Genomic DNA, 20,738 nt, shown 5'->3' on the forward strand with positions numbered 1-20,738 from the left:
CGACCTGTCGTCCGCGGCATGGCCCCAGAAAATAATGTGCATGAACATTCTCACCCTATGAGCTCAACAAGCGGTCTACAACCCTGATATTTCACGGGACCCCTGCAGGCCCCATACAGAGTTGACCATTTTTTGCCCACAGGCAGGGCATATCCACCCATAAGGGCAGTTGGGATGAAGGACTTAAGTTAGTAACCTCCAGCCTGTAAAATCCCCAAAAACATTGAGCACCACATATGCCATTTGGACTTTGCATCCAAAAAGTTTCTTAAACTGACTGACTGATCACAGCGGTTTCAGGTTGTTTTCAGTCCATGTTTGAGCTGCCTCAGCCTTTAGTATAATTTTTCCATAAAGGTAAATACTTATATTGTGCTTTACTATCTTCTAAAAAGCTACAAACTGAGGAGGAAGCATCTTGCTGCTGGTTCGAGAGCGATTGTGGCCGTTGACAAACTGTACGTGGACGGACGGCTGTTCCGGGACCCGGAGATCACCCCCTGGCTGTGCTGAAGGCTTTCAGATCCGCGCTGAGAACATCTGCGCTGCCCAGAAGAAACCCGCTAAACTTACTTCAATGAATGGAAAACAGGATCATCAATAATCCACACCTCGATCGCAGGAAAACAGTCTTTTTTTTTTCTTCGTCACTTCAGTCCCACTGATGTTTCTATTGTTGTTTTGTTGTTGTTTTCGTTTTCCCTTCTATCTCTTTTTTTCTTTCCTTTACTCTCCCCCCCCCCTCTCCCCCCTCATTATACGTAAATCACCTGGAAGCAACTCATCCTCGGTAAGTATTTATTTATGCACGGAACGGGCGCGCGCTCACACAAGCGCACACAGGGGCGTGCACATGCGATCCCGCACACACACGCTGACATACTGCAATCACCTCACACAGGCTCTCATAGGACGCACGCGACACACAGCTCACATAACCAGAAAACGTTCACGCGCACAGCGCTTCTCAAATGCGGGCACGCGCACACGGACTGGCACACAAGCACTACTTAGCTTTACACCTTTTCAGTCAGAGCAGTTATGAACAGTCTTAACATCGTTAGCTGGAATGTGCGTGGACTTGGCTCTGAGCCAAAGAGACTGAAAGTGTTAAATCACCTGGATGGTCTAAAAGCAGATATAGCTCTACTGCAGGAGACCCATTTATCAGATTCTTTGAATCACCTTATGTGCTGCTTACAATTTCCAGTTATATACTCTGCCAGTTACAACTCCAAACAAAGAGGAGTTGCTGTTTTAATTAATAAAAATCTTAATTTTACTCATAAGGATACAGTTACTGACCCAGAAGGCAGATTTGTAATCATTAATATATCCATTCAGAATAAGGACTATTGTATAGTGAGTATTTATGGTCCTAATGTTGACGACTCTTCCTTCTTTCACAGATTCTTCACCTCACTCTCAGTTCACTCTGACTCCACAATCATTATAGGAGGAGACTTCAACCTTGTTTTGGACCCTGAACTTGACAGACTCAGCACAGCAGCAAACCAGCGTACATGGCGGTCTGCAAGTATTCTAAAGCAGTACATGAATGATCTGGGTCTCTGCGACGCGTGGCGCTCATGTCACCCAAGCACTAAAGGGTTCACCTTTTTTTCTCCAGTTCACTATTCACACTCCCGTTTAGACTATTTATTAATCAGTAACTCTCTTTTAAAAAATATTCAAAGCTCCAATATCCATCCAATTATTATCAGTGATCATGCACCAGTCTCTGTAAACATTTCTAGGGAAAAATCCACACCCTCTGGTACAACCTGGAGGTTTAATACGTCTCTGTTAAAGGACCAGGAATTTCTTGAATTCTTTAAAAAAGAGTGGGCAACCTTCTTAGACTTCAACAATACTCCAGACATCCCACCGTGCGTTCTTTGGGAAGCAGCAAAGGCAGTCATGAGAGGGAAAATCATTTCTTATTCAACGCACAAAAAACGCAAAGAGAAAGCAGATTTATTAGAATTAGAAAATAAAATCAAAACCCTGGAGACTGCTTATGCTGCTTCTGCACAGGAACACATTCTGGGAGATCTGAAAAATTTAAAGCTGCAGTTAAATGACATCATTAATAAACAAACACAATTTCAAATACAAAGGCTACGACTTGAAAGATTTGAAAACTCTAATAAATCTGGCAAATTTCTGGCTAATCAGCTTAAAATTAACAGAGAAAAATCATCAATCACCTCTATTATGGACCAAACAGGAAATGTCACCCATGACCCGGTCAAAATTAATAACGAATTTGAAAACTTTTATAAAAACCTGTACACACCGCAGATCAATCCGTCAGAGCAAAGTATTGACTCATTTCTTAATAATGTAAACCTACCCAGGCTAAATGAGGATCAAATCACAAACTTAGATTCTCCGCTCTTGCCGTCTGAACTTCATGAAGCTCTGTTACTTATGCCCAATGGTAAAGCACCAGGGCCTGATGGCTTTCCTGCTGAGTTTTATAAAGAATTCTGGGAACAACTGGCACCAACATTTTATAAAACTGTCACATCTATTAATGAGAGCCAATCAATGCCACCTAACATGAACTCAGCCAACATAATTCTTCTTCTAAAACCAGACAAAGATCCCACTAGTCCTTCAAGCTATCGCCCCATTTCTTTAATCAATGCAGATGTAAAAATTATCTGCAAAGCACTAGCACAGAGAATAGAAAAAATCACTCCTCACATAATTCACTTCGACCAGACTGGATTCATCAAAGGCAGACACTCGGATGATAATGTCCGTAGACTAGTTAATATAATAGACTTTGCCACCATTAAAAAACAGGAAATGACGGTACTATCGCTGGATGCTGAAAAAGCCTTTGACAGAGTTAATTGGAAGTTCCTTATTGCTGCCCTCCATAAGTTTGGTTTTGGAGAAGCATTCATCAATTGGATCAAAATATTATATCACAACCCCAATGCATCAGTTAGAACTAATAAACAGACTTCAAACAGGTTTTTTCTTGGAAGAGGAACCAGACAGGGCTGCCCACTCTCTCCTTCTCTTTTTGCTATATTCATTGAGCCTTTAGCTGCAGCAATAAGACAGAATGAGAGCATTATAGGAATAAAAACCAAACACAGCCATCATAAAATTAGTCTTTATGCGGATGACATATTACTGTTTTTAAGGAATTTACATTCTGTAAATGAAACAGCAATGATCATAAATGAATTCTCCTCCATATCAGACTATTCCATTAATTGGAATAAGTCTGTTTTATTACCACTCAACAGGAATATGGAACAAAGACTCACAATTCCAGTTAAAACAGGAAATATCAAATATCTGGGTATCTACTTTTCCCCCAAACTATCAGAACTGGTGCAGCTAAACCACACCCCATTACTGAAAAGCATACAGGACGATCTAACACGCTGGACCAACCTGCCTCTGTCCCTTATGGGCAAGGTAGCCACGGTTAAAATGAAAATCTTACCCAAGGTTAATTATCTCTTCTCAATGATTCCCACACAACCGCCATTAAAATGGTTCAAAACATTAGACTCATCCATATCAAGCTTTCTATGGAACAACAAACCTGCAAGAATTAGTCTAAAAACTTTAAAATCTGCAAAAAGCTGTGGAGGATTAGAACTACCTAATTTCCACAAATACTTTCTTGCAAATAGATTACAATATATCTTAAAATGGTTAAAAAATAATCCAGAAACCAACTCATGGTTAGACTTGGAACAGGTGTTATGTGGAAAGATCAACCTGTCACAGCTACCATTTATTAGCCAAACAGTTAAAAAACAGGATTGTTTCAAAAGCATTAATATAAATGCCACCTTAACAGCCTGGTGGGAATTTCTCAAAATATCAAAATCATCAATTCAACCGTGCAAAATGACACCCATCTGGAACAACCCGGACATCCTTATTAACAAAAAAATGATTCACTTCCCAGCTTGGCAAGCAGGGGGCATAAAACAACTAGAGCACGTAATTATTGATAGAAGATTCATAACCCCCAGGAACTTCAAGACAAACATGGAATAAATAACTTCTTGGAATATCAGCAACTTAAATCAAGTATTACTAAAAAGTATAAAATTAAAGACGACGATTTAAAGCTACCAGATGTAGTTACCACTCTGATTAATTTTTCAATGAATAGAACTCTCTCCAAAATATACAAACTTTTATGTAATTTAGATAACAATATTGCCCTTCCAACAAAAAAATGGGATGCAGATTTGAGCATCAGCACAGATGAAAGCTTCTGGTCAGAACTTTGTCTAAACACCTTTAAACTGACAAAAAGTCCAAATCTGCAGCTAATCCATCTCAAAACTCTTCACAGAATTTACTACACTGGACAGAGGATGTTCAAGATGGGTCTCAGTAACTCAGACATTTGCGAGCACTGTGATAATAATCTACCCGACAGCTACATGCACGCACTGTGGTTCTGCACTCCTGTCAGGGCTCTCTGGCAGCAGGTATGTGCCGATTTATCAGTCTGGCTTAAGGTTTCAATCACTGCCTCACCGTCACTTTGTGTGCTTGGTGACATGAGTGCCATCGATATAGAAGAAGGATTAGCATCTATCATTTTCATAACTCTTTGTATTGCCAAAAAAACTATTTTAATAAATTGGAAAAACAAGAAAAATATAAACATAAGTCAACACAGAAATCTGCTGTTTGATCATATCAGCTTGGAAAAAATGTCAGCCCAAAGCTCAAGTAACTTTGAAAGAATTCAGTCTCTCTGGTCTCCTGTGGTTGACTCCATGACTTAGGGGGTGGAGGGCCTGGTCGTCGCTGCTCCTTGCCCTTCTGCCGTGGTTTGGGGTGGGGGTCGGGGCTTCCGGTGCCTGGCGGGGGCGGTGGGGGGCTCCGTTGGTCGGGGGGTCGGGTCCGGTGCCTGGGTGGGGCGGGCTGGGGCGCTGCGTGGTCCTCTGGGCTTGGGTGTGGGGGTGCGTGGTGGGGGGGTGGGGTGGTGGTCTGGCTTGGCTTGGGGGGGTGGTCCCTTTGCCTGTGCTGGGGGGGGTTGGCGGGGGGCCCTGCTCGGGTGGGGGGGGCCCAGCGGCGCCGGATGGGCTGCCCATCTGCACCTGGGGCTGGGATCGGCCCTTCCCTGGCTCTGGGACGGGACGGGACAACCCTCTCGGGGCCCCCGGTCGCTCTGGGTGTCACCCGCTTCGGCTGCGGGGTCTGGGGTGGGGTGGGGTGGGGGGCTTGTCGGCCCTGTCCTGTGGGGGGGCGTTCTGGGGGGGAGGGGGGGCCCATTATTAGTACGGGTCGGGGGGGCTAGCGGGTCGGGGTCTCCGCTGAGGCAATCAGTGGTTGCCTCGGCCGGTTGGCCTCCTCGGTCCCGTCGAGGCCTGACCAGAGCTCTTCTAGGGCCGGCGTCTGGGGGTGGGGGCCTGGGCTTGCCCCGGGGGGGGGCGACGCTTTCTGGCTCCTCTCTCTCTGTGTGGGGTGGGTGGTGCCGGGCCTGGGGTGTCGGCGCCTCCGGGGGTGGGCCCCTGGGCTGGGTGGCCCTGGCCCCTTTGCTGGGGGTGGGCTGGGGGACGGCTGTTTGACCACCGGGGGACAGTCTACCAGCTGTCCCCAACTTACCCCCTTCCTTATATAACCTCATATTAGGGTGGGGGGTTTAGCCTGCGATGCGCCTTGGGGGGGGGGGCTACTTGGGAGTGGCCCCCCTCCTATGGTTGCCGTATGGAGTGGGCCCCCCCTCTTTCGGTTTTATTTGCACCTTAGACACGTAGGGTCCTTGGTAGGGGGGGTGCTTGGACATCACTGCCAGCAAGCAGCAGATGTCCTCCTGGCACCCTACCCGCCAATTTTAACCGCACCTTAGACATTTAGGGCCCCTTGGTGTGGAGGGTGAGGGGACATCACTGTGAGTAATCAGGAGATGTCCCCTTAGTGCCCTACTCGCCAATTTTAACTGCACCCCCCTTAGTACACACACCCCTCCCCCTTCAATATATACATTCAAACATAAACACACACACATGCACACAAACACCCTCTCAAACACCCATACACGCACACACATTTTACAAGGAAGGTGGGACCTGGGTCCATCTGTCCCCTACCCCGTCCCTGGTGGGGGGTGTGGGCCCCTTGGCGATGGCGGCCGTGTCCCTTGGGTGCCGGCTCCCTGGGCCCGGCGGTGCTCTCTCCGCACGGTGGGGGGGTTCATATTACACCTGAGCCGGGGGTGTTCGTGTCCCTGGGGGGTGGGTCCTGGTCCTTGCCCCTGGGCGCTGGGCCCCGCCAAACTTCCAACATGGCCGAGCCTGGTCGGGCCATATTTATAACATCCCTTATGGGCCGCCCTTTTTTCCCCGGGGTTCCCCCCTCCTGGGCGGGGGCGGCGGGCCCCTGCCTTGCTCCTACCTGGACCAACCGTGGGCCGGGTGGGTGGCTGCCTGGAGTGCGGAGCGGGTCTCCCTTGGGGGGTCCTGGCTCGTACCTGGGGTCGGGGCGGGGGGATGCCCGGAACTCCTGGGTGGTGGTGGGGTGCTCGTCTGGGGCTGTGGGCGTCCCTCTCCGGTGGGGCCCTGCGTTGGGCTCTTCCGGCGCGGCGGGGGGCTGCTTTCCTGGCTGGGCTGGGGCGGCGCTCTCTTTCCCTCTGCGCCTCCCTGCTCTCTGGCTCTGGGGGCCTCGCGGCGGTCCTGCTGGCCCTGGCCTGGGTGGCGGTCTTGGTCGCCCGGGGGGCGGTTGTTCCCTGCCTGTTCCCGTGTGGCGTTGGGGGGATTCCGGCTGCCGCTGCTGCTGCGGCGGGGGTATGGGTGTGGGGGTGGCTGGGCGCTCCTCCTCCTTCTTTTCACATTCCACCATCCATTTTAGAAGAACATAAACACTCACCTGAGCACAGGTGTTAGCTCACCTTTGCACTAATAGTTTGCATGATTGAATGAATGAAAGATTTCACACTAGTTGGTTTAAAGGCATAAGTATGCGTTCGTGAACACTATCTGTTTTGTGTGCATGTTGACATGTGGACATTTCTGCGGCTAGCAGGTGTGTTGATAATATTTGAGTGTGTGTGAACAGGCCCCGCCCTTTTTGTACTACATTTGAACCGTACCGTAACGATAAACAACCAGTAAACCTGCCTGCTCTATGCTGCTTCATGGTCTTACCCCCCTTCCCCTCCTATTATCACCCTCCTACCCCCCCTCTCTCTAACGTCCCTCTCTCTTCTTCCCCTCTTTCCTTTTCCGTCCGGTCCAACACCAAAGATTTTCAAACATGATTGAAATTAATAAAGTTTGGCCTCAATTACAAAAGGGGTTTATTCAGACATACCTTTGGTTTGTCTGAAGATGAATAACCCCTCTTGTTAGAATAAAATATGTCCAACACAAGAGGCCCTCAGCTCTCATCTGTTTGCCTAGCTGTTGGACAGGACAAGTTAAAAAAAAAAAAAAAAAAAAAAAAAAAAAAAAAAAAAAAAAATAAATAAAATAAAAAGCTACAAACTGCTTCACAGTTCCATTCACCACTTCACTCACTGGTGCCAACCTTTAACCACCAGCAGCAATGGGGGGGTCGACACATGGGCAGGCAGAGCGGGAACTGAACCTGCAACCTTCCCATCAGAGGATGACCGCTCTACCTCTGCCCTGAGTAAACGGATGAACTAAGTGTGCAAAGATTAGTCGCTAAATGCTTCACTGACTTAGCAGGCTGTCAGTCAAAAAAAACCCCAGTCATTTGGGGTATTAATGAGGGCAAGACGGCTTTTATTAGTTTGACTCCTAAAAATAATCAAAGTATTTCCAAGAGAATAGGAGCCGGAAAGCATGAAATCTTCGGTAAACAAGGCAGTAAATAAACGTAAACGATTGGAAAACTGTGAAGCAGGAATTGAAAGTGCAGTTGTGCTGGTGGAGCTTCCAGCTTAGACAGACAGAAACACAATGGCTGTCTAATACAACTGTTGGCGACACAGTGGCACTCAGAGCTGTGTGTGTGTGAACCCATCTGAACGTGTGTGTGTGTGTGTGTGTGCATATGCATGCAGCTGCAGCGGCGGGAACGCCGGGCTGCCGTCGGGTGAGTGGATGCATTAAAGAAGCTGTTTGGGCGCCCGGCTCACTCCCTGCCAGTGATAATGAGGATGTTTTCTGTCTTCGGTTCAATCGGCGCTCCCGGCTCTCTGAGAGCGCGGCGCTCAGCAGATGCACGCCGCGCAGCAGATGTGTGCTGTTGGACAGACATCTGAAAAGTAAAACTCTAGAGCCTTTTTTGCAACATTGTGTGCCGCCGCTCAGATGCCGATTCTTGTCCGATATCCAGGAGACGCTTGCAACGAAGGGAGCAAAAGAAAGACGAGAGACAAAAAAGAGAAGGGAAGGAGAAGAAAGGGGGGAATCTTTGGCGAGGCTCTGGTGTTTTAAGTGATTTGGTGAGAGATGGCATGCCAAATAAGAGAGTTGAGCTTCACACTCTCCACTTTGACGACACATGAAAAGCAACAGGGACAAAATAAAAAATCTCCCCACAAAAGGAGACTCTGAAGAAGCACCCCCCTGAACAACACAGATTAGTCTGATCGCTTCCAGTTTGCAGAGTTTGAAAGTTTTGGACCGTTCAAAAGCAGAAAAAGTACAAAAAGTACATTGATCGTCGTCTTTTGCTCTGTGGTAAAACACTTTCCAGTGGTTTTTTAATTACGATGATGCCGTTTTTAGCCCAAGCAAGCAAACAAACAAACAATCACCATATCGTCTGAAAGGACATAGTTTCTGCAGAGCAGCAGGAGTTCATTAGAAATTCACCTGAGTTCTTGACGGGACAGTTGGCACAGGGCAACCCCGCCCCCCTTTCTTGTCAAGCTACTGACGTTTTTAGCGCCATCACTACTTGGAGGCTTTGACTGTTTATCTCGTTTTTGATGATGTTGAGAGATCAGGTTTATTTCTTTGGAGGAGCTCCAGGAAAGCATCGATAATCGGGTCTCCATGTCTGGTTCATGAGATCATTCAGTCTTTTTTTTTCCTTACCTTCGCTGCCTCCCAATGACGGCGTATTTAGGCGTTTCTCCGTCTCTCTGTGACCCAGTTTGATGACTCGCATTAATCCAAGGGAAGAAAAAACAGTAACATTTAAGCTCCTTTTCACTTTTTCTGCTCCTTATTTACAATGACTTGAATAAAGAAATGTTTAAAAATGCTGTTTTAAGCTTAATTGTATGTCCTCACTCATCAGAAGAAAAAAAACCAGAACGTATAAAAACAAACACTTTCATCAGAGTGGATCTCTAAGAACAACTGTATTAGGAAACATTCCCCTAAAGATCTCTCTTTTTAGATCTCAGATTTCTACCTCGGTAAGGAGTTGATGGAGTCCCTATAAGCCACAGGACATTCCCATTACATTCTGCATAGCACCTATGCGGAAGTGACATTTTTGTTTCTATTGATCATTTCTGGCTTGTAAGGTTCCATCAGTGACTTCTTGTAGGTTTATTTTACAAATATGTAAACTTTTGGTTCGTTTTAAACCTTCATCCAACCCGTTCAGTAGTTCTATTACAAAATAATCTGTTTGGATGGGGTCTGAATATTTGATCCATAACTCCAATAGTGATAAAGGAAGAAAATGCTTCTGTGATCCATTCCTGCCCTAAGATTGGAAGCTTGAAGACTGTCAGAGCGATTTATGAAGGAGACAAAGACGAAGCGGCTCCTTCAAGCCTCGGGCTAATTTAGATTTTGTGTAGGTGAATGTAAATAGATCAGTGGGCACACACGAGCGTTCTTCACGCACACACACATTGTGGCTTTGAGACCGATGCATTGTGTGAGCATATATGGTGTGAGGCTGATCGAGAAGGAGTTTCATTGTTGTGCCCACGGGAGCAGATGTCACTGGCACTTACTCAATACTTTCTCTCTGTCCGTCCGTTTGCTCCTCGTCTCTGTTTTTGTGTCCGTCTCCTTGTGTTTCTGCATCGGCCAGATGGAGAGATGCTCCGCTCCGAGCCTCAGAGCTAAGGATCCTGATGCTTCCAGAAGTTTCTCCCTTTTGGTTCTGTCTGTCCCTCCATCCCTCCCTCCATCCATCCATCCCTCCATCCATCCATCCCTCCCTCCATCCATCCATCCCTCCATCCATCCATCCCTCCATCCATCCATCCCTCCCTCCCTCCATCCCTCCATCCATCCATCCATCCCTCCATCCATCCCTCCCTCCCTCCCTCCCTCCCTCCCTCCCTCCCTCCATCCATCCATCCAGACGTGCTATTTCTACCTCTTTTAACCCCCTCCTTCTCCCAGACAAAAGCCTTTCATTTCTGCCTGGCCACTTGTTTTCGGTGCTTGTACTGTACCAAACTGGCCTCTTGTTGTATTCGCTCTGTGTCTCTTGCAAAGAAGTTGTCTATCCCCCCCCCAGCTCTGAGACAAGGGCTCTGTGCAGAAGTTGGCAGGGGTGGGACGGGTCCATGTGGAGAATGGCAGACAGAATGGGGAGCAAAGGCAAGTATATTATTTCATTAAGTGCTTTGGAGCTCGCCGGGGATTGGGGAGTAAAACCTCGCAGCTCTGTGTGTGACAAGGGCACGACCCCCCGCAACCTGGGAACTCCATCCACACACTGTGCTGCTTTCTTCTGATGCCGGGGGGGTGTCGGCTCTCAGTCACCGATGCCGGCCGGCCGGCCGGCCGGCTCGCTCAGGATGCTAAGCTTTTTAGTCAGGGCCGACAGAACGGAGGAAAAGGTGGCGAGTTGGAAGGAGACGGAAGGTAAAGTGAGTGGGATTGGGGGCCCGAGGGGGGGGTGGAGGATGAACAGAGGGGTTTCAAAACGCCCCGGTAAGACAGAATTGGGCATTGTCGCCAAGTCGAGTCGAGCAGAGCGAACCCATTCTGTTGATCTGAGCAGGATCCCAGAGAAAACAAAACTGCATTGTTCCCCGCAGATGGAAGCCAGTGTCTCCTGGGTAACAGCATTAATCTCCCCTTTTCTCCTGCTTCCTCTCTTGTCGGGGCCATAATCGGTGGGCTCCTTTCAGCAGCCGAGCCAGCCTCAAAGCCCGGGCTCCTAACTAGCCTCCTAATTAGCTGCAATTACAATGAAGACAACATGATGAGATAATAGAAATTTGCAAAATAATGACATACCACGGGAAAATATTCCTCCTCCCCAAGCACCATTTTTTTCCCTCCGGGAGAGGCACAATGAAGAGCCGGGGCCCTTTTCTGAAAGCGGGGAGCTCAGAAAAAATGGTGGCGCATTATGTGGCATAGAACCCCATTGTCTGCCTTCTGGTAGCTTCAATCAACAGGCCATTGTCTGGCTGCTTAAATCAAAATGACTCAAATACGGGCTCCGTAATGATGCCCTCTCAGCTCTGCATACTGAACACAGACAGACTGAGAGGAACGGCGGAGAGAAGAGCTAATCATGCAACATGGAAGACAGGATGAAACGGCAACAGAAGAAGAGCCGTCAGACGTTCGGCCTCGCTGGAAATCTTCGCAGCCCAACGGAATCGACATGAGAGAATCAGCGAGGATGGAGGGATGAGATGATGGTAGACAGCAGGTGGTAGTCATGCACAGAACAACAGTCAACGTTTGAGATGACGTTCATGCTTTATTACGTTAAAATCATTGAGTTTATCTGTGTCAGGAGCTGCAGGTGGAGGACCTAAAATGCAGGAGACCAGGCTTGGTGACAGAAAATAAAATATTTAATCAACAAACGGAAACCATGGGGAGAAACAGAAAGGTGACAAAGTAAAGAAAACTTCAATAGGAACTGAAATGATGACAGCTGTGGACCATGATGGACCTGGAAACAGCGTGACTGAGGGTTACTCAGAAGATGACCAAAAACCAAACAGAACCACAGAACCCTGTATGTCTCCAGCGTTTCCTATCTGTCTACATGAATAATGGATCCCAAAATATGTATAATTGGCAGAATGCATGATGGTTAGTTTAAGCTTGTGGATGGAATTCACTCTCGTTGTCCTTACATCACACTCACACACTCACACACACACTTTTCCTTTTATCTAATTTTTTTTATTTAGTTATTTATTTTCCTCCTGTTTTTGTGTGTTAGCATTGAAAGTTGTCTTTTCCAGTTGTCGTTTGTTTGTTGTTGTTGTTGTTTTTTTCCCTTCTGTTGTCTCACTGAAATAAAAAAAATAAAAACAGCAACAAACAAACACAGAACTCTTAAAACGTGACAACTGGACTGAGTGACCCCCCCCCCCCCCCTCGCGTTCCAAACAAGAAGTACCGCTGGCTCCAAGACGCCAAATCTTTATAGAGAACAAAACAGTTTTATCCAAAACAAACAGACAAAAACAAAAAAGGTCATCTCATTGGTCATTGGTCTGTTAGGATTTCTTGTAATTTGGTGAAACCATTAGAGCAGCGGTCCCCAACCCCCGGGCCTAAGACCGGTACCGGTCCGAGAATCATTTGGTACCGGTCCTCACAGAAAGAATAGATAACTTAGATTATTTCCGTTTTATTTATTTAGGAATCTGAAAGGTGTTTTACTTTGAAAAATTGCCTGATTCTCTGTTCCATCCGTCTGTCACTCTTGACGCAGGCCGAGGCGCTCCTCTCGGTCACGCGATAGGTTACTGCTAAAATAAAACCCAGGAGCTAAAATGAGTAAAAAACAAACGGCTTTGGAAAGTTTCTTTGCCAAAGAGAAAACGTCCAGCCAGGAGACAGAAGAGGAGCCTTCCACTCCCAAAAACAGAAAGCTACATTTGATAGACAGTACTTCATTTTTGCACCATGAGTGAGGGAAGGGGAGAGGAGGATGACACCTGTGGGATGTATGATGTCATGCGTGTCAAAATAAATGTTTTGGTTACGTCTTGTCATGTCTGTTACTCCTTCATCGTAGAGTTTCTATAATAACTGTTCGCCACATTTTAAAGATCGAAATGTTTGTCTGACGTCAAACCGGTCCACGTCGATTAAAAAGGTTGGGGACCACTGCATCAGAGAACTGGACTGAGTGGCCCCTCCCCCTTTTGTTCCAAACAGGAAATCCCTGCTGGTACCAAGAAGCCAAAACCTCATAGACTTTGACAGAGAAATAAACAGCAAATTTCTCAGTCATTCTGTTGGTCAAAGAAACCACTCTGCTCTCCCAGATATCTTTAACATGATATTTTTTTCATGATATTTTTTCTGTAGTTGAAGTTATAAACTGACCAATCAGACGCCCCAATAAAAGTAAGTCTTCTCATGTTAAATGTTCAAAGCGTTTGAGTGACAATGGTTGTGTACGAATTCCTTCACTACTGCCTACATAGTGCACTATATAGTGTGTTTGCCATTTTCTAGTGCCATCTACAATCCCAAAATCGAGTAGCCTAGAAATTACCCAGAAGGCTCTGTGAAAAACCAGTGAGCATTTATGCTCAGTGGAATGGGTAATATAGACCACAATGCATTGCACTTTAACAAGCTCTGACTTTTGGTCCTTCAAATCCTTGAACTTTTCCAGATATTCCAGGATTTCCAGGATTTTTGCCTCCATTGAAATAAATGGGGGATCCTTGGTGCAGAATTTCACTGGTTCGATAACCGGCTATGGAATTTTTCACAAAAATATCTTTTTTGTTATTGTGCTGTTTTCACTTTATTTATGGTCAACTTTGATCATTTCTTTATAAAAATGCCAAGTATTATCCTTTAAGTTTCATTTTCATTTAGCAATATAACCTGCAGTTTCTTCTGGAAATGCATCTCCTTCTAGTTTTGATTAAATATTCACCTTGCAACATTATATTTAGTGTTTAGAAAAAAAATCCTTTTAAAATCCAGGGCACTAGATAGCACCACGTCGAATACTTTTTTTAGTCATTAGGGAGGGAATTTAGACATGACCTGGTTCTCCTGAGCCTGCTTTCAAGTAGTAGGGGTGTGGACTTCCAACAAGCTCACTCCTGATTGGCGAGAGAGGTTGCCATTGAAATGCGGACTTAGATCGACTCGGATCAATTACTGCATACCGACAATATTTGGTTCCAACATGGGGACGGATTCATCGCAAAAAATTGGCGACTGAATTGACTTGGAAGTAAGGAAGTAAGACAGTCCAGGTCTGATATTCAGTGGATGGTTAAAACGAGTCTTTGTCTGAGACGTGTTTGAGCTTTCTGCTTAAAGCAATGCAACCACGTCTCCATCCTCGTCTGCATCTGATGGATGAACTACCCTCCCCTCACATCTCACCTGTCATGCTGCCCGCCACTCTCCCCCTTTGCTCCGAGCAGTTTGGGGGTGTCTGAAGAAGTCGGTGCGACACAGAAACAAACAGCCACACCGACATATTGACAGCTAGGCAGACAAGGATGCAGACAGACAGCATGCATATGGACAGACAGACAGGCAGATGGACAAACAGCAAAGGTTAAGATGGACACACACACACCAACACACACACACACACACACAGACTGGGCGCGTGACATATTGATGCACCAAATCATCTTTCAGAAACACTGATGTAAGTCATAAATCCAAAACGTCCACAACAAACTTGTCTTGTTTAACAGTTATTTTTATAATCTGTGTTTTATAAGGCATACATTAGATATGTTTAATATAAATATGGGGTCACGATGGGTGAAATGAAGCATCAGTTCAGAGAGAAAGTTCACATCTTACCGCCTCTTTTGTCCAGATGATGAAGATAAAGTTGGTTTAAAAGAAGCCAGCGCAGTGATACAGAACATTTAAGTTATGTGACCAGAACTACTTTTATAGGTGTACAGTATCACTTTTTAATCTGCAGCCAATCAGAATCGAGTATTCACCCTCAACATTGGAATTACACAGGTTAACATCGTGGATAACCCCACCAGGGATGACGAAAGTTTAATTGTGGAAGTTGAAAAACATAACATCACATATGAGACAAAATATGTGTTTGACAAGGACTCGGTTAGGAGGGGGATGGCACAGGGTTTGGTTGTTTAAGTGTTGGATGAGCGAAGAGAGCACGACGAGCTACTCGACACGGGGGTGACACCACCAACCACTCCTCCTGGATCCAGGGGGGGCGGAGTGGAGACGCTACAGAGTCAGTGTGAATGACGTGACGGTCGTGAGATAGACTCCACGTGCAACGGATTGGAGAGGCACTGCAGACAGACCAGTGGAAACTCAGGGGAAGGGACGTCATTAAAATGGAAGGTACAATTGTCGCGTGTGGCAAGTGTACGTCACAAGCTGTGAGGTGCACGTACTGGCCATTTACTGACGCACAAATGTGTGTAGGCTGCGCGTTAAGCTCATGGATGAGCAGGGAGGTACTTCTCCGTTTTTTGGTGTTTACTAGCAAAATGTCTGCCATCTTCCGTTGAAAGAGGCTTGGTGTGAAATGTCAAAGCGGTGCGTAAATCTGGCTCCAGGCTTTTTCTTTCACAGCTCTATTCTGATATATGAAACACTTGGTGTCAAAGACACACCTTCCTATTCATTTGAATGGGACTGGGCAGTTGTGACTGTAACTTAAGGGAATAAAACTTTCTCAACTCCTAAACCTCGCAGGAAATCAACTGTTTAACTGTTTTATATCGTATCATTGTACACAACTGATATAAATGATTGTTATGATACTTAAAAAAAAAACAGTGAGTACAGGCGTACCAGGGTTCACGTGATCTTTTCCACCTGCCTGAACACAAAATAAAAGTCCGGTCTACACAAAACAAAGCTGTTGTTTCTGCATCAGTTAGAGACACTCTGGACGGTTGGATGGGATTTCAGAAGAACTATTCCCTCCAGCCGAGTTTGTTGGTCTGAACTCATTGTCTTTTTTAAAGTTTGCTGTGTTCATCTTCTCATGGCCTAAACTTTGACTGCAGGCACCTGTTATTCTGCATCATTTTTAGTCCCATTTTATCGGTAGGATTTTGCTGTGAGAAAAGACTTTCAGCAGCTTTTTGTCACTCTGGACTTGTCCTTCATTCAGCCTCATTGCTCTTTCCTGCTCTTGCTGCTGCTATTCTTTTGCTCCAGTTCTTTGCTGCCTTCTCTTTTCTAACTTTTCCATTGATTCAAATCTATATTTTCTATATTTCCTGGAGTTTGATTGTATTTTGACTCTGGACCATGACCTTCTTCTGTCCCTGAACTCTGTGTCTTTCTTCTGCCAGGATCTGTCAGTTTGTGGATCTCTTACCAGGTTTTGCTTCATTAGCTTACAGATCTTTGCTTCTTGGGTTTCCTCATAAATCTGGACTTCAATGACTCAATATTTGAGCTGAATGAACATAATACTGTGCAATTTGTGGGTTGTCCATCCTTTTGTACAGCATTTATTTATAAGGCTATTAAAGAGAAGTACATCCATTAGTCTTTGCATAACTCGATAAATGTTCAAAAGACTGTGTTGTGACGGTTTCCATCCATCTTGTAAACCTGCCTCATCTCTATCAAGGTCACAGGGTTCCCGGAGCCGGTCTCGGCCACCGTTGGTCTTTGGTCTGTAAGGATCGGAAGAAAACTCACGCACGGATGGGGAAAACATGCCAACGGTCCCGGTCTGGGCCTTCTTGCTGTGAGGTGAGAGTGCTAACCACTGCGCCATGGTGCGGCCCCACCATGCGAATTTTTACTATAAAAAAAAGTTTCAAGCAGAGAAAAACCTTTGGTCACGCTGGTAAGAAGACATGCCCGGTTTTTTCCCTTGAAGACCTACGGTAGCTTGTTATTACCAAAAAGTCTGACCATGTTTGGGGTTGGGCCAAATCATCTGCAGATTCATATTCATATAGAGTTCGTTGGTAGCCTACCATCCTGTCTTGACCCACTTGTTTGGTCCAAACTGAAGCTCACTGAGTGAATTCACACCTGCACATCCATTTTTACCCAAACCAATTAAGGCAGGCATAATTACAAACCTATAAAATACACTCCTGGGACAAACCATGATTAGTGCGTTTTTATAAGGCATACATTAGATATGTTTAATATAAATATGGGGTCACGATGGGTGAAATGAAGCATCAGTTCAGAGAGAAAGTTCACATCTTACCGCCTCTTTTGTCCAGATGATGAAGATAAAGTTGGTTTAAAAGAAGCCAGCGCAGTGATACAGAACATTTAAGTTATGTGACCAGAACTACTTTTATAGGTGTACAGTATCACTTTTTAATCTGCAGCCAATCAGAATCGAGTATTCACCCTCAACATTGGAATTACACAGGTTAACATCGTGGATAACCCCACCAGGGATGACGAAAGTTTAATTGTGGAAGTTGAAAAACATAACATCACATATGAGACAAAATATGTGTTTGACAAGGACTCGGTTAGGAGGGGGATGGCACAGGGTTTGGTTGTTTAAGTGTTGGATGAGCGAAGAGAGCACGACGAGCTACTCGACACGGGGGTGACACCACCAACCACTCCTCCTGGATCCAGGGGGGGCGGAGTGGAGACGCTACAGAGTCAGTGTGAATGACGTGACGGTCGTGAGATAGACTCCACGTGCAACGGATTGGAGAGGCACTGCAGACAGACCAGTGGAAACTCAGGGGAAGGGACGTCATTAAAATGGAAGGTACAATTGTCGCGTGTGGCAAGTGTACGTCACAAGCTGTGAGGTGCACGTACTGGCCATTTACTGACGCACAAATGTGTGTAGGCTGCGCGTTAAGCTCATGGATGAGCAGGGAGGTACTTCTCCGTTTTTTGGTGTTTACTAGCAAAATGTCTGCCATCTTCCGTTGAAAGAGGCTTGGTGTGAAATGTCAAAGCGGTGCGTAAATCTGGCTCCAGGCTTTTTCTTTCACAGCTCTATTCTGATATATGAAACACTTGGTGTCAAAGACACACCTTCCTATTCATTTGAATGGGACTGGGCAGTTGTGACTGTAACTTAAGGGAATAAAACTTTCTCAACTCCTAAACCTCGCAGGAAATCAACTGTTTAACTGTTTTATATCGTATCATTGTACACAACTGATATAAATGATTGTTAGAGAATTCACACCTGCACATCCATTTTTACCCAAACCAATTAAGGCAGGCATAATTACAAACCTATAAAATACACTCCTGGGACAAACCATGATTAGTGCGTTTTTATAAAATATCTAAGACTTAAAAAAAAGTATTTTGCATGACAGAAGTTTAGCGTCTTTGTTGCTCAATTAAGTCACTGGATTAATATTAGCTTATTTGTTTTTATGCGAATGAGGAAAAATGTGTAGAAATTCTAAATTATTAATAAATATTCAAACATCTGAATGTTTTCATTGCATAAACGATCATTATTTTTAATTAATTTGCGGACCTTGAAGGGTTATGTGTTTTCACAAGGCTTACACAAAGGGGAGAACCGTGAACACCAATTAACAATATTTTACAATTATCACACTTTCACACCCTTAGGAAAAAACTTATGCTTGAAGGTGACAATGTGACAGAACATAAGCAAACAGGAAACACAAAGGCGCGGCCCCCCTCTGACAAGTTGGCCTTAATTATAGCAGGCATTCACAGTAGGACAGTGAATTAGTGCAGTTACCTCTCATCGCTACTGTAAAAGCCTGAGGTCGAAAGATTAATGCGCACATACACACTTGCTGGACAGACATGTGCGAACACACAATGCAGGACGCCGTCACATGGTCTTAGCAGCTTTCAGGGTGACGTGGGGTGACATGAGGGTCAGGATTCTTTCACTGTCAAACAAGCTTAAATTGCACCGCGCTGGATTTTGAAATTATTCTTTGTTCATTGTTTGTCCGTCTCTTTAAAGACACTCATTCTTGTATGGTTACACACATAATAATGGAGAAGTACTTAAAGTTATTTGCATCTTTGTTTTTTGACTCGAACATGGTTTTCTAAACATAAAAGGAACATTTTGAAAAATAAGAAATAGCTCTGGAGTGAGGGGAAAGTCTTTTTCTGTTGTCTTCATCCCTTCAGTCAAATTGCATTTCATCTAAAGCTGCTTCGTTAAACGGAGCTCAGAAGGACCTGCAGTCAGACTTACCTGGAGCTAGATTTGCCAGATATCTGCGGCATGTGGCACCAAACCTCTTCCAGCTGTGGGGGGTGGACATGTGCCAGTAAACGGTAGCAAAAGGGAAAAGATCCCTTCCCTGCTTGTTTAGTGTGAACACCACGGGCTGAACGCGCGTTCAAGAACCCGCATGTAGCACATTCTTGAACGCACGTCAAATGCCCGGCGTGTTCGTGGCATCAGAACGCTGCACACTATCACAGCAGGTGGTTTGGTGAGAAGTAATTGATTTCCCCACAAAAAGACACGAGGGGTTGGCGGGTGAGGATGTGGACACGTGTACTACGGTGTTTGTGCCGTTTCATGTGAAGTTGTTGATTGACGGCATTAATTAATGCAGTGCAGATGAGTCCCCTTTGAGCCGTCTAATTAGACATTAGCATTGAGATGTAATTACCTGAGAGGGCTTAACAGGTTTCACTTAACTATTCTCCCCCTGCTGCATGTCAGATGGGGCCGCTGGAGCCGGTGGTGGTAAAGCGGCGTGCAGCCACAACGCGACTCTGTGTGTTCTGGAGGTGTACGGCGTGTTTAGGTACAGTCCTGATAGCAGTTGGTGTTTGGATCTGACAAATGTGCCATCCCTTTCCCTTTTTATTAACAAGCAACTGTGTTATCTTTTTTCGTTCATGCTTTTTCCATCTCTTTGTAGTTTGAGTCGAAAGTGCATTAGGAAACTCTACGAAGCACCGTGGGTTCAATTCCTGATCAATATCCACCACTCAACTGGCAAAAAAAAATAGAAAGAATGAAGCCTGTTTGCTTTTCAGTTTCCAAAAGCCTTTTTTTCCACCCAGAAAGGGAAAAAAAAAAGCTCTGATCTGTTAGATGTGTTTGCCAGCATCTCCATAGCAACCATCAGCACCAACCTTGACACTGCAGTTGCATTGTTTGGGACCCTGACATTAGCTAAATAAATTACACAACCTTTGGTACCATCAGACAAAAATGCACACTTTTTCTTCCACTTACAAACACAACACAACAGTGATATTCTGTACGGCGTTTAAATGTGAACCTATAGGCAAGAAAAAGCCAGCCATCTGTACGTACACCACCGAAAAGCTTGGTGAGCCACACTCACACAAACAGTTAGCTCAAACACTATCATTTTCCAACCTTGATGATAAAAACAGACTGTTAGGGCGAGCCAAGTGCAGACTGTCAATACAAGACAACAGATTGTGAGAACCCTGTGAACTCCGATGCAGCCTCCAACATACCTCTCAGAAGCACCGGGAAGAAATCTATGGGGCGCTGCGAGCATTGTCTTCTGTCCTTTGGAGGTTCTGTCCCTACCTCCGATGGGGATCAATACCATTATCCTGTCTGACAGAAAGACAAACAGACACAGACTGACAGGAAGCAGCTAAAGACTTTTGGACAGAGTGACAGCGACCTACTGCTTTCATTTGGCGTTTTCTTATATTCTGATGGTTCCCATAATGACCAGTGATGTGGAAAAATTCAGAGATCACTTTTGACCCTCACCCTAATCCGCATGTTGGGAATAATATTGAAGTTTGAATCAAAACTTTTTAGATAATATTTATTAATACATGTTTGCCAACAAACCCATGAAAGGCGAATTCACAAATACTGGGACATTAAAAACTATTTAGTTCCTGGTGTATTTGTATCTGATCTTTTATTATTCTTAAATCACATATTACACATTCATATTTATCTGTCAAGAATTTCCA

General features: G+C 45.2%; 1 long non-coding RNA gene across 1 annotated transcript in view; it reads right to left on the reverse strand.

Moving 5' to 3' along the window:
• The window catches only part of LOC110017646, a 47,806-nt gene extending 27,292 nt beyond the window's left edge, over positions 1-20,514 (reverse strand). Inside the window, exon 1 of the long non-coding RNA XR_002293113.1 lies at positions 20,259-20,514. This is a non-coding gene — a long non-coding RNA (uncharacterized LOC110017646). The remainder of the gene's footprint in view (positions 1-20,258) is intronic.
• Positions 20,515-20,738: the final 224 nt, after the last annotated feature.

This window comes from Oryzias latipes, chromosome 23 (genome assembly GCF_002234675.1).
Source record: "Oryzias latipes chromosome 23, ASM223467v1".
NCBI lineage: Eukaryota > Metazoa > Chordata > Actinopteri > Beloniformes > Adrianichthyidae > Oryzias > Oryzias latipes.